This window comes from Leucoraja erinacea, chromosome 32 (assembly GCF_028641065.1).
Source record: "Leucoraja erinacea ecotype New England chromosome 32, Leri_hhj_1, whole genome shotgun sequence".
Lineage (NCBI taxonomy): Eukaryota > Metazoa > Chordata > Chondrichthyes > Rajiformes > Rajidae > Leucoraja > Leucoraja erinaceus.
In genome coordinates this window covers 2,403,898-2,416,245 of record NC_073408.1, presented here as the reverse complement: position 1 = coordinate 2,416,245, position 12,348 = coordinate 2,403,898, and the positions used below count along the sequence as shown (strand labels likewise).

The window sequence follows — 12,348 nt, the reverse complement described above, 5'->3', positions numbered from 1 at the left end:
ATTATAGAGGCTTTATTTTACCAGCAGCAGGTTAGTGTGCCGTTCTGCATCAGTAACATATTCAGCGCAAAGAATCTTCCCCACTAATCTAAATTTCAGTAGAGCTCGGAGGTTACAGTTAAACTTGGCTTAAAATAAAGATTTTCATCCTATCAGACAAAAGAATATTGAACGCAAAGGAAAAATCGATTTTTGCTGCTAAATATGTTTGTTTGAAGAATCGAGGATATAATCTATAAAGATAAAAATTAATATCGAGCAAGCGTGGGAGACCAGTAAATTAATATGTGATTGACACACAGTTAATGGTTGGTGTGTTATAGTGCATTGTGCTTGGCTCCAGTACAGGGATACAAATTCTTCCTCAGTAAAGGAGATAATGTTGCCTCCTTATCCCGTGTGTTTCAACACTGAATGTACTGTGCATTTTTCCAGACACTCCGTAAAACACTTAATTAACTTATGGTAGACAGAAATGCTGCCGAAACTCAGCGGGTGAGACAGCATCTATGGAGCGAAGGAATAGACGACCTTTCGGGTCGAGACCCTTCTTCAGACTGATATGGGTGGAGGTGGGTCGGGGAAAAGATAGGAAGAGGCGGAGACAGTAGGCTGTGGGAGAGCTGGGAAGGGGAAGGGAAGGAGGGAAAAAGCAAGGACTACCTGAAATTGGAGAAGTCGATGTTGATACTGCTGGGGTGTAAACTACCCAAGCAAAATATGAGGTGCTGTTCCTCCAATTTGCGGTGGGCCTCACTCTGGTTATGGAGGAGGCCCAGGACCGATAGGACAATGAAATTCTTGCTTACTGCAGCACAACAGAATATTTTAGACATACATTTGTTTGTTTCTTTGTTTGTTTATCCTTTAATAATCCTCTACAGGAAATTACAATGCCACAACAGCTTCAAGACAGACATAACACCACACATTTCCTCAGATAGCTTCCATACTTAATAAGATACAGATAAAATACAGATCAGATCAGATCAGTGTGACGATATACCATAGAATATATATACACACACACATAAATACACAAATAAAGTGCAATAGGCTGTTATAGTTCATAGTTTGTTTGAAGTTATGTTTGATAGTCTGATGGCTGTGGGGAAGTAGCTATTCCTGAACCCGGGTGTTGCAAATTTCAGACTCCTGTACCTTCTACCTGATGGCAGCGGAGAGATGAGTGTGTGATCTGAATGGTGTGGGTCCTTGATGATGCTGGCAGCCTTTTTGAGGCAGCGACTGCGATAGATCCCCTCGATGGAAGGGAGGTCAGAGCCGATGATGGACTGGGCAATGTTTACAACTTTTTGCAGCCTTTTCCGCTCCTGGGCGCTCAGGTTGCCGAACCAAGCCACATTGCAACCGGTCAGCATGCTCTCTACTGTGCAACTGTAGAAGTTCGAGAGAGACCTCCTTGACATTCCGACTCTCCGTAACCTTCTCAGGAAGTAGAGGTGCTGATGTGCTTTCTTTTTATTCCATCAGTGTTCTCGGACCAGGAGAGATCTTCGGAAATATGCACGCCCTGGATAATTGAAGCTCTTGACCCCCTCCGCCATTGACCCGTTGAAATAAATGCGACTGTTGATATAAATTCCCTGACCATTCATTCTTACACTCCCACCCCACTGTGCTGAGTCATATGATTATAGCAGAAATAAGGATCATAAATTATTCTAATAGGAATCCCAACAGAGTTTGAATAGTAAGGCACAGTTCAATAAGGGTGTTGACTTGAAATGTCACCCATTCCTTCTCTCCAGAGATGCTGCCTGTCCTGCTGAGTTACTCCAGCATTTTGTGACTATCTTTTGAATAGTAAAGGAAGCTAGTTCTATGCATGAAGGAGAAAGGACTAGAGGGTTGGCAGAAGGCACACATGCAGTAATATCATTGCCTTGGATCAGGTGGATTGAAGAGTTGAATATAGGTAGACAAAAATACTGGAGAAACTCAGCGGGTGCGGCAGCATCTATGGAGCTCCACAGATGCTGCTGCACCCGCTGAGTTTCTCCAGCATTTTTGTCTACCTTTGATTTTCCAGCATCTTCAGTTCCTTCTTGAACAGTTAAATATAGGTGACAGCCACGATTAGGAATGGGGGTAACATGGAGGTTCACCACTTTAGATTGTTGCATGATAACCTCTCGCCTGGAGAAGGGTCTCGACTCGAAACGTCACCCATTCCTTCTCTCCAGAGATGCTGCTTGTCCCGCTGAATTACTCCAGCACTGTGTGTCTATCTTCCTACACATTTTGTCTCTCCTTTGGGTTTGGGGATCGGGCTGAGATTGTACCACTGATTTACTGAAAGTTCCCAGGTTCATATTGACAGCATGGCCATTTGGGTGAGGAACCTAATCCAAACAGCACTCACAAAACTCTTTCCCAGCAAGAGATTCCATTGTGGGGATTACAGCAATCGTACAGCTTTAGAGAATACCATTTGACCCCTGAAGTCTGAAAGGTTTCTATCCAACATGAATCTGATTCTAGTGAGGGAAGGGCAAGCAGAAGGCTCATTCAAGATAATTGGTAGAAGTAGACGAATGGGCGGCATGGCGGCACATCGGTAGAGAACTGGGTTCAACCCAGAACATGGCTGTTTGTCTATGGAATTTGTACGTTCTCCCCGTCACCTGCTCCGGATTCCTCTCACACTCCAAAGACGTACAGGTTTGGAGGTTAATTTGCTTGGTATAATTGTAATTGTAAAATTGTTCATTGTGTGTGCAGGACAGTGTTAATGGGATGGTGGTGGGGGGGGGGTCGCTGGTAGACGCAGATTCGATGGGCTGAAGGGCCTGTTTCTGCCTAGTATCTCTAATCTAAACTAAAAAAGTGCTGGTGTTGGATGGGCAATTGTTTGGGGTTTCAATGAGTTAATGTTTCTACTTACCATGCTGTCATGTGGTATGCACTGCCTGAAAGGTTAGTGGAAGCAGATTTATTAGTAACTTGCAGAAGAGAATTAGATATACACTTGAAGAGGGATATAAGCAGGGCCATGTGGAACGAGCCGAAGGATAGTCCTTTGAAAGCAATGGCATATCAGCCAAATGGCTTTCTCCCGCACAGGATAATTCTACTGATTGAACGATGCCTGATCCTGCTATCATTAAGCTTCATAGTGTTGATGTGTATCATCAAGAATTTAAGTCCAAAATTACTGTTGCAATTAATGTAACAAGGGAAGCATTTTGCTGTTACCAGATGTGTAACATTACAGATGGTAGCTAGATGGTTTACCTTAATTCCCTGAGATGAGGATGAGAGAGATTGCTGTTTGGGATTCCTTGTAAACTGTTGTGTATTTTGTACAGTTGCAAGCAGGTGGTTTGTAGTGCTTCATACACCAAGGATCAAGTCAGAATTTCAGAAACAGGACTGCAGTGTTGTGCTAGGAAACAGCTTCTGTAATAGGGAATGAAGTTCCTTATTACCTTTGTATGAAATATTGGATAATGTTGAACAATGGCTGCAATGTGCTATTGAAAGGTGGTGCACTATGACAAGCTCCAGTCATGGAGTGATGCTTTAGTTTCGTTAGAGATGCAGGAAACAGGCCCTTCGGTCTATCGGGTCTGCACTGGCCAGCGATCCCCGCACATTTAGACTATCCCACACACAAGGAACAAGTTTCAACTATACTAAGCCAATTAACCTACAAATCTGTACGCCTTTAGAGTGTGGGTGGAAACCGGCGATCCTGGAGAAAGCCCACGCAGGTCACGGGTGAACGTGCAAACTCTGTACAGACAGCAACCGTAGTCAGGTTCGAAGCTGGGTCTCCGGCATGCTGAGGCAGCAAGTCTACTGCTGTACCACTGTGCCACCTGCAGTGTCATCATGGCACCTTCCATCATGTGGCAGGTGATGTAAAGGACACAGCTCCTTTTGCCATTTCAAGATTGACATCCGTGCATTGCTCACTATTACACTGTGGATTGAATTTATCAATCGCAGAATGTGTGTTTGCCTAAAAAAAAACCTCTGGGGATGGCAAGGGTTTTGAGCATTTGAAGTGACAATGTTTTGATTCGGGGTGTAAATCCTCTCCAGTTCTTTTCCCTGTCCATATTTCCTCATGGTGATTGGGGGCATAATTTTAATTTAATAAATTATCGTGAGCTCAGTCTGTTAACCATCTGTGAAGCTGCTCCTCTGGCAGCAACAAGTCAGCCAACTCCTGAATTAGACCCACCATTAATTGGTAGATTGCACATATAAGCTCTTGGTGACAGGTTGCTGTGAAGATTAGAACTCCTCCAAAATGTCCCAAAGCACTTTGCAGGAGTAGAACCTGACAAAAACATGGATGGCAAACAGGTCAGCTAAGTCTTGGTTGATGAGCATTTGAGAAGCATCGTGAAGAGGGACAAAGAATGAAAGACGAATAGATCAGTTTTGAGTAAAGGTTATAATAATAATAATAATAATAATAATAATAATAATGTCATTGTAAATACATACAATGACATTTCAGGCGCACTGCCCGAGCGGAGCTCCAACGTATCAGATAAATATTAACGAATAACAAAAAGGGCAAGAAAAAGTCGTCATAATGTGCAATATTTCACAGTCTAGTGTTGTGGCAGTACAAAATATTGGCTATGGGAGCTGTGTGTTCAGTGCAGAGTTCAGAGTGGTGATGGCCTTGGGGTAGAAACTGTTTGTTAATCTTGTGGTGTGTGATTTGATGGATCTGTAGCGCTTTCCTGAGGGCAGAAGGGCAAACAAATGAGATGAGTCCTTTAGGACGCGTGATGCCTTCCGCAGGCAACGAGAGCTATAGATCTCTTCCAGGGCAGGCAGGTGTGTGTTGGTGATCTTCTGGGCTGTATTGATGACTCTCTGCAGAGCCTTTAGAACTTGACTTTTTAGTTACCTCTGCCAGAGTGAAAAAAATTGGGAAGTGAGAAAGACCAACAATGCAGAAGAGCAAACATCTACGAGGCCATAGAGGGAATTGAAAACAGGTACAATAAGTTTTTAATTGAGGCATTGGCATTCTATGATTCAATGGCAGTGCAATGAATGAATAGGACTTGGGAGTTTGGGTAGGGACAGCAGAGTTTTGAATGAATTCAACTTCACAGAGGTGGCCAGAAAGCCATTGGAATTCCTAAAGGAAATTCTTGTGTAAATGTGCTGAGATTCTGACAAGTGATTAACCAAAAGCTTGAAATATCGGTCTGTGTTAACATCTTGATGATTCATTCCACATGTATTGTTTTCCCAGTCCATTCCTCTCCCACTTCCGAGATGTTGTTTGGAGTAGTTTAGCTCTACTGTTCTTTGCTCCCTTTTCTGCAGCTCCCCTGTTCTAGTCATTGGCAATGTCACAGATTCAAGTTGCGTAGACGGACGCCACTTGACTTTAATTGTACTTGCTCTGCTCTTCCTCTTGGTGACCTTGGTGTCTGGAATTGCTGTTTCTTTGTCTCCATTTTGGGGGCTCTCAAAGCCAAGCATCTTCTCAACCAGCCTTTTATTTTTCTTCCAGGTCCAAGGTGAAGTGCTGAGATGTCGATGATCAGGAGTCAGCAGGTTGGTGGGTGCTGGAGTTGCTGTGTGCACCCCTCTCTTAAGGAAGAAGTGAGAGGACCATCAGCTATGAAAGTAGATCAAACTTGCAAGGTCAGTTGCTTTTTTTTTCTCAGAAGCAAACTTCAGTGCAGAAGTATGTCTGAGATCTGTCACTGATTTGGCAAACTATCCAGGTTCAGGGCCAGCTTCCTGCAATGATGGTCACGTTATCTAGACTCCCTGTTCAAGCACAATAGTAAAGGTGTATACTATTTTTGGGGTGTTGTCTTTTGGAGGGGATGTTAATCTGTGGTCCTGTCTGCTTTCTGGAACTCTCTGCCGCAGAGGGTAGTCGAGGCCAGTTCATTGGCTATATTTAAGAGGGAGTTAGATGTGGCCCTTGTGGCTAAGGGGATCAGAGGGTATGGAGAGAAGGCAGGTACGGGATACTGAGTTGGATGATCCGCCATGATCATATTGAATGGCGGTGCAGGCGCGAAGGGCCGAATGGCCTACTCCTGCACCTAATTTCTATGTTTCTATGTTTCTTTATTGATATTTATCATCTATATAAAATGTGTAATTTGGAATAAAGGAAGGATTGTTTTTCTTTATGTAACAACAAAAAACTGCAGATGCAGTTTTATACCAAAAAAAGGACACAAAATGCTGGAGTAACTCAGCGGGTCAGGCAACATCTCAGGAGAACATGGATGTATAACATTTTAGGTTGGGACCCTTTCAGGTGACCCAATCCAAAATGTCACCTATCCATGTTCTCCTGAGATGTTGCCTGACCCGCTGAGTTACTCCAGCATTTTGTGCCTTTCTTAAGAGTTTTTCTTGATATTCTGAGCCATGTTTCCTCCTAAACCAAAATCATTTTTAAATTAAAAAAGACAATGTAGTCATCCCATTGTGCACAAATTGTGCAGTCACTTCTTATCCTGTAGATGGAACTACATATCAGGAGGAAATATTGTCTGGTTGGCTATCTGATCCATTGATCACTGCATCAATAGTTGCTGCAATTTAAGTTGTAGAAATTGGTACCCAACAAAGGTTTCAAAGGCATTTTATTGACACCTGTACCAATTAAAGTGCAGTGATATTTGAATTACCATACAGCCATACTAAAAAAAAAAGCACCAAGGCACACAACCACATAAAAGTTAACATAAATAAGTAAGTAAGTAAGTTTATCGGCCAAGTATTCACATACAAGGAATTTGCCTTGGTGCTCCGCCCACAAGTAACAGCATGACATCCAGTTTGAATGACTCAGAAAACACTAAACATTAATAATAATAAGACGTTAATGATAAAACACCATTGGTCAAGCATGTGAACCAACAAAATACCAGATCAAAGGGAGGCTACAGATTTTTGGCTGTTGAGTAGAGCAACTACTCGTGGATAAAAACTGTTTTTATGTCTGGCCGTGGCAGCTTTGACATCCACCCCAGCAGATTCCCCACATTCCTCACTGTGATGGGAGGCAATAATATCCAATCTTCTTCCCCCTTTACTGTTCCGTGGTCGGGTCAGTCGGCGGTCAAAGCTTCCACGTCGGAGCGGTCGAAGCTCCTGCAGTTGGAGGTCCCGAAGTCGGTTTCTAACCAGAGACCGCGAGCTCCACGATGTTAAGTCCGCAGACTCCCACGGTTGCAGCTCCCGAATCGATCTCCAGCAAGAGGTCACAACTGCTCGATGTTAGGCCGCAGAGAGGACAGAGATACGACATGAAGGTAGGCATGCAGGTGCAGCAGGCAGTAAAGAAAGCGAATGGTATGTTAGCTTTCATTGCAAAAGGATTTGAGTATAGGAGTAGGGAGGTTCTACTGCAGTTGTACAGGGTCTTGGTGAGACCACACCTGGAGTATTGCGTACAGTTTTGGTCTCCAAATCTGAGGAAAGACATTCTTGCCATAGAGGGAGTGCAGAGACGGTTCAACAGACTGATTCCTGGGATGTCAGGACTGTCTTATGAAGAAAGACTGGATAGACTTGGTTCATACTCTCTAGAATTTAGGAGATTGAGAGGGGATCTTATAGAAACTTACAAAATTCTTAAGGGGTTGGACAGGCTAGATGCAGGAAGATTGTTCCCGATGTTAGGGAAGTCCAGGACAAGGGGTCACAGCTTAAGGATAAGGGGAAATCCTTTAAAACCGAGGTGAGAAGAACTTTTTTCACACAGAGAGTGGTGAATCTCTGGAACTCTCTGCCACAGAGGGTAGTTGAGGCCAGTTCATTGGCTATATTTAAGAGGGAGTTGTGGTTGAGGGGATCAGAGGGTATGGAGAGAAGGCAGGTACAGGATACTGAGTTGGATGATCAGCCATGATCATATTAAATGGCGGTGCAGGCTCGAAGGGCCGAATGGCCTACTCCTGCACCTAATTTCTATGTTTCTATGTTTCTATGAAAAAAAAAATCTGTCGGGTAAGAGATTCAAGAAGAAAGTTTCCCCCCCCCCCCCCCCCCCCCCACATAAAACAAGCTAAAGAATTAAAACATACATTGAACTTATACTATTAAAACAGCAAAGAAGGAAGGGATAGACAGACTGTTGGCAGGGCAGAGGGAGAAGATAACAAACTGCATCAACTGCTGCCAGCCTTTGTGTCTGACTCCCAACAAACACGATGTCTGCAGAGTATAATTCTGGGTTTGATATCAAAGACAGCACACTTTGCCATTGGGTACAGTCCCCAAGACATTCAGCTGTAAATGATCAGGGCTGCAAACAGCAAGTTGTGTGGAGCAATTACATAGACTACATTCCAAGAAATTCCAGAAGGAGTGATTTGTTTGACATTTTCTTGAGGGTTTTAAAGAATTTAAAGTGGAGTGTAAATCATTCTGTGGTCGGATAATGAGAGCATGAGAGAATTAAGCCCAAGACATTCAGACAGAGAATTGAAGGGAAATGCAATATTAGAATTGAATTTTATATCCTTGCTTGTCAAAAGTATAACAAAGGATACAGAACCAAAATGGTTGACTGAAACTGGGGCACAACAAGTCAGGATTTCTTTGAATGTTAGAACAGGCTTGAGTAAGAATCATTGTTTTCTTCTAAAACTCGCCAGTATTGCATGTGATAACCAATGGATTTGTTTAGAGATACAGCATATAAACTTGCCCTTCGGCCTGTTGAGTCCACGCCGACCATCGATCACCTGTTCACACTAGCTCTATGTTATTCCACTTTTCCCATCCTCTTCCTGCACACTTGGGACAATTTACCAAGGCCAATTAACCTACTAACCCGTGCGCCTTTGGGATGCGGAAGGAAACCGGAGCGCCCGGAGGAAACCCACGCTGTCACAGGGAGAACGTGCAAACTCCACGCAGACAGCAGCCGAGGTCAGGATCGAACCTGGGTGTCTGGAGATGTGTGGCACCCAAACAGACAATATTTATTCCAGTTAAACACTGGTGTCCCTGTCTTTGCTTCCTGAGCCAGTGGGGTTTTTTCTGTCTTCCTGTGTAAAGTCTTCCAGGATGGGTTGAAACTAAACTTTAGCTGGCATACAAATTATATGATAAGGTAAGCAACCATCAGTGCTCTAGAGCTAATGGGATGTCCATAAAAGTACAGTCAAGATGGAGAAGGCATCTGAAATGTCTCGGTGTTGTAACTATGTTTTGAAACGGGGAGTACATATTAAATCGCCAAGATTCTGATTCGCATATTTGTGTGGAACAATTTTTTTTTTTTTATCCACTTAACTTGAAATTCAGCTAGAACTAGCTAGAACTTGAAATCATTCTCAATGTGCTTTGGATTAAACACAATTGATGACTACAATTAAATACAATGAATAATTATGGAAATGCATATTACGTTAGTATCAGCGTTGTGGCCAAGTGGAGTGCAGTTGATGTCACCAGGTAATGGGAGGCACAAATCCACCATTAAGCTGGAAAGTAATAAAGCCCAAAGGGTATTATGACGTGAAAATAGCAAGTTAAAAATATACAGTGGGGAATTAGGGCCAGTGAAATATATTCAGCAGAGGGCTTAACTATTTTTGCAAGTTGAGCTTGTTAAAACATTTGTTTTATTTCAGTTATATACCTAGATTTAAAGAGAGAATTATCAATACACACGGGCACGCAGACACGGGCACGCAGACACGGGCACGCACACACGAGCACGCACACACGGGCACGCACACACGGGCACGCACACACGGGCACGCACACACGGGCACGCACACACGGGCACGGACACTGGCACACGGGCACGCACACACGGGCACGCACACACGGACACACACACACACACGGACACGCACACACGGGCACGCACACACGGGCACGCACACACGGACACGCACACACGGGCACACGGACACGCACACACGGACACGCACACACGGGCACGCACACACGCGGCACACGGACACACACGCACACACATGGACACGCGCACACGGGGGCACACGGACACGCACACACGGGCACGCACACACGGGCACACGCACACGCACGCACACACGGGCACGCACTTTATAAAAAATATTTGTCTTGATTGATTGGATCCAAAGTAACATAAATGAAGACTGAAATTGGACAGAAATGAGCAATGTTGTATTTTTCTTGTGTGGTTCTTTTAAAAACTCCCAGATTAAATTAAGAACATTTGTTAAGCTGATATACTTGCCGAGTGGCATTTTTGATATCACATGGATACAATGGAACTAAATATTTTAAATTTGTAGATTTGGTACCATCTGAGATTCCGAAACACTGATCGTGATTGGTTACAGGATTTAAGGCTTAAATTAGGTCTAAATCTGACATGATTATTCTGGGGAATTGGACGAAAGCCTTTTAATAGTTTGTTTCTTTCTGCATCAGTATACTGTGATGCCTCGGAAACTCCCTGAATTTTCATTTGCAAATTGAAATCAAATAAAGAAAGGGGGATGGGGGAAATAAAAACAAATTAAATATTTGGAGCAGAATCCCTTTCTTTCAGGGGTGCTGGTGAGTGTGGCTTGTTTTTAATGAAGCTGATAAATCCAAATAGATTCTGCAATTATCCATGTGTAAATATATCTGGGTTCTCCAACAGCTTTTGTCTAGACAGAGAGATCAATCAAGCAAGCCCTGGCCTTGCACTTTGCAACATTCAATCTCCACATCTCATTTCCATTTTGAATGCAAACGTGAGTGTCTCGCAAATCGAGTACAACATTTTGATAGTAATGCCACTTCTTTGTGAAGAAATGTAAAACAGTTTCTTATACGGCAAAGGTACAACCTGTGATTGTTAATCTTTTCATTCGAGAAAATGCTCTCCTCGTGCTTTTCTATTAAAGCAAATGTTAATTTGTTAAAGCAACACATTTGTAATGTTCTGTTTCATTTAATGGTTGCAACGGAGGGATTCAAATTAAAACATTTACAATTGAGGAAGATAATTGTCAAATAATGTTTCCTTGTCCATTCCAGGAGATGCTGAAGCTCTGTCTGCCTTTCTCTCTCTCTCTGTATCTCTTTGTCATCCCCATTCTCTGTTTCTTTGTGTCTGTTCCTTCGTGCCTCTGTCTCTCTCTCTCTCTCTTCACCAGTCTCTGCCTTTCCCAATTTTTGCCTCTTTCTTTCTTCTCTCTCTCTCTCTCTCTCTCTCTCTCTCTCTCTCTCTCTCTCTCTCTCTCTCTTCCTTCTCTCTCTCTCTCTCTCTCCTCTCTCTCTCTCTCTCTCTCTCTCTCTCTCTCTCTCTCTCTCTCTCTCTCTCTCTCTCTCTCTCTCTCTCTCTCTCTCTCTCTCTCTCTCTCTCTCCTTCTCTCTCTCTCTCTCTCTCTCTCTCTCTCTCTCTCTCTCTCTCTCTTCTCTCTCTCTCTCTCTCTCTCTCTCTCTCTCTCTCTCTCTCTCTCTCTCTCTCTCTCTCTCTCTCTCTCTCTCCTTCTCTCTCTCTCTCTCTCTCTCTCTCTCTCTCTCTCTCTCTCTCTCTCTCTCTCTCTCTCTCTCTCTCATTCTCTCTCTCTCTCTCTATTTCTCTCTCTCTCTCTCTTTCCATCTCTCTCTTCCTAATCTCTCTCCTCTTACCCTACCCTCTCTCTCTCCCTCCCTTCCCTCTCCCTTTCTCCCCCCCCTTTCTCCCTCCCCTTTTCTCACCCCCCTATTCTCTGTCTCCCCCCTTCCTTCTCTCACTTCTCCCCCCTCCCTTTCTCCCATTCTCTCTCCCTTTCTCCCCACCCCCACTCTCTCCCCCTTTCTCTCTCTGGTGCTGAACTTGTGACATTTTCACAGTAGACAAATTCCATCTTGATCAAACTTATCTTGGAACCGATCAGTCAAAATCAATATTTTCCCAAATAGCACATAATTCTTGCATCTGTAGAAGTTTGTTAGAGTAATTGATACCATGGCGAAACTCTTGAAACTTCTGAGAACATAGAGGCATGGACACGCCTTCTTCATGATTACATTTATGTGCTGCCCAGTTTACCTCATCTAAGATGTTAACTTATGCTGCCAACTCTATCACTAACCCACTGAAGAAAATTGGCACGTGATCTTGTGCCTTCTTTGTTCCGAAGTCAACAATTACTTCCTTGTGCTGTTGACTCCGGACAAGATGTTGTTGTCACAGCAACACTCAATTAGGTGTTCTATCTCGTTCCTGTAGCTGCCTCATCACCCATGGTTTGGCCAATAACAGTGGTGTCAGGTTGTTGAGGCCACAGTTCATTGTCTATATTTAAGAGGGAGTTAGATGTGGCCTTGTGGCTAAAGGGATCAGGGGGTATGGAGAGAAGGCAGGTACAGGATGCTGAGTTGGATGATCAG

At 43.6% G+C, this 12,348-nt stretch overlaps 1 long non-coding RNA gene across 1 annotated transcript in view; it reads left to right on the top strand.

Moving 5' to 3' along the window:
• Positions 1–12,348, top strand: part of LOC129712272 (uncharacterized) — a 49,673-nt gene that overhangs the window by 26,728 nt on the left and 10,597 nt on the right. Inside the window, exon 2 of the long non-coding RNA XR_008726024.1 lies at positions 5,516–5,649. This is a non-coding gene — a long non-coding RNA (uncharacterized LOC129712272). The remainder of the gene's footprint in view (positions 1–5,515; positions 5,650–12,348) is intronic.